The sequence below is a fragment of the Macrobrachium rosenbergii genome, chromosome 10, assembly GCF_040412425.1.
Source record: "Macrobrachium rosenbergii isolate ZJJX-2024 chromosome 10, ASM4041242v1, whole genome shotgun sequence".
Taxonomy (NCBI): Eukaryota; Metazoa; Arthropoda; class Malacostraca; order Decapoda; family Palaemonidae; genus Macrobrachium; species Macrobrachium rosenbergii.
The window spans coordinates 58,829,707-58,832,206 of record NC_089750.1 but is presented as its reverse complement, the minus strand read 5'-3'; the positions used below and the strand labels follow the sequence as shown (position 1 = coordinate 58,832,206).

The 2,500-nt window shown below is 33.2% G+C and overlaps 1 protein-coding gene and 1 long non-coding RNA gene across 6 annotated transcripts in view; one reads left to right on the top strand and one right to left on the bottom strand.

Annotated features, from left to right (window-relative positions):
- The window catches only part of LOC136842659 (uncharacterized), a 542,312-nt gene that overhangs the window by 199,003 nt on the left and 340,809 nt on the right, over positions 1 to 2,500 (bottom strand). The window lies entirely within an intron of this gene.
- LOC136842658 (dipeptidase 1-like) overlaps positions 198 to 2,500 on the top strand; it is an 88,415-nt gene continuing 86,112 nt past the window's right edge. The window contains exon 1 of the mRNA XM_067110287.1: positions 198 to 682. The gene's annotated coding sequence lies outside the window, so the exon portion shown is untranslated. The remainder of the gene's footprint in view (positions 683 to 2,500) is intronic.

Here is a 2,500-nt window from a genome sequence, read left to right as displayed (position 1 = left end):
CCATTTTTCTCCTCCGTTAACTTCCCCCACCGCAAAAAAAACAGTCCAGTGAAACACAAATAAAGAAATAACAATTTATAAGTAATGTAACACGTCACATCAATCGACCTTTTTTCAGCATAGAACTTCACGAAATTTCATAAATAAATAACTATCATCCGCATGCAAATGCAGAAATGCGAATGACTTCGGCGCAAACCCTAACTATAAGGGAATATTCATTTGACCCCGAAGAGCTCTTGACGAGTTCAGAACCAGAGAACAGGACAGTCGGTGCAGGATGCTGGCCCGTCAGTTGAGAATGGGCAGTGGCTGAGGCTGCACGCGCACTCCTCGAGCTCTGGCTCTCTCTCCCTCTCTCCCTCTCACACGCTCGCACTCTCTCGATCAGGTGTTCCGCCCGGACACTAGTTCTGACTATGTGGTAAAAGATTTCGGTCGCTCGAAGGAACTCGGGTGGTTTCTAGGCACTGAGTTATCCTGCCTTTTTAACTGTCGAATGATGTGAGTATTTACTTCTTGTCTGATGCCTTGGTTTTCCGAGGAAGTTAGTGATGTCGGTCTTGGTCCTGTGGTGAACATTGTAAATCTGGTGTTTGCACTACTGCAATGCTCCGCATCTCCGGAGAGAGAGGGGGCCAACATCTGCACTGACGGATCAGGAGGTCTTCACTTTTAAAAGGTATTGTCACTCTTAGAATTTTTGACCTATTTTCAAACTGGATTGTCATGATCAAGTTTTATTCATTTTTATCTTGCACAGTATTAGTAATTACGTATTAAAAGTCATCATTTTAAAACTTATATAGTCGGTTTTTCAAAACTTAGGCTTTTCATAGATGGGTATGACACGATGAGAATTTAACATATGTTGATTTTCAAAAGTGATATTTTTAAATTTATTACTTTGATGATATTTAAAAATATGTAATAAAATTAACAGTTAAATATTTTTTTCAACTTTCTATTTCATTTTTTACTAAGTAGGTATGAACTGATACAACTTTGTGGCAGGCACTAATATTAGAGACTGCTTCGTTAGAGTTATTTAAACCCAAAGTGAAAATACATCGTATTTTTACTTTGTGTTATATGTTATATATGATAACATATATTTGGTATTAATAAACTTATAAATAACATATTTTTTTATTAATAAATATATCTTATGATCATAACTGTTATGATGCATAACTTTAGAACGTTTAAATTCTGAAAAAAAGCAATATATTTGAACAAATTAAACGTTTTGCAATTCAATTCTATAATAACCCTTAAAATTTAGTCTTTGCATGTTTAAAGTTGAATGGTCTTATTGTGTAATGCGAATAACACATACACATACACACACACATAAACACACTCATGCCATAAGCTGTTATGTTCATGCTAAAGCAATAGGATACCCATTAGGTTATTTCCAAAGATTACTTGTCTATCAGTTGAAGATAAACAGCACTTTCCCTGAAGCGGTCTCTTGAGTATAAGGTATTGTTAACATGTCTGTGAAAAAATATTTAACTGTTCATATGAGAATTGTGCAACTGCAATCTGTTATTTTCACGATTTTGTAATATGTATCTTTTGCAGCTATCTTGTTTTACAGCCCATTTTCAGATATTTTGTCATTTAGTCATAATATTACTTTTTATTTACTGGTTTACGAAATAAAGTTAATTCTGTCGTACGTAAAACTTACAATACATTTTAACGTGTATTGAAAATTTTCTAATAGTTTTGATGAAAAAAAAATTATGACGGGGAAGAAATATCTATTACACGGCTGTTGAAATACGATATTCAATTTAGATCCTCATATTGTATGCAAACAGCTGAACGAATTTATGAATGTTTATTTAAAACCTATAAGCAGGTGCTTTGCATACATATTGTCTGCACGTGGTTGTTGTCAATGTTTCTTATGAATAAACTTGAACCTAAAAATTGTAGTGCAGGAAATATGCTTGAGTGTTATTAACTGTCATATAATTTTAGAAGTTTTTTATGAAATTATGAGTACCTGGAACGCATTTATTGCACAAGTGTTAATGTATAAACTATGTATTTGGTAACTGTTACAGATATACTTTAGATGAAATACGGTATACTGATGCATAAATACTAAAGCAGGAAGTTTAAAAGGCCAATAAAATACTATTTACACGACAAATCCATATATTACGATTGACAATATTTCAATTCTGGTTCACCAGAGATCAGGATTGAAGTATTGTCAATCGGAATGTATGGCTTTGCTGTGTTTATCTTCAACTGATAGACAAATAATCTTTGGAAATAACGGAATGGATATCCAATTGCTTAAGCATGAACATAACAGCTTATGACATGAGTGTGTTTGTGTTAGTGTGTGTGTGTTTATGTTATTCCCATGAAGCAATAAGACCATTCAATTTTAAACTTGCAAAAACGAATTTTTAAGGGCTATTGTAGAAATGGATTGCAAAACGCTTCATTTTTTAAATATGATTTTTTTTCAGAA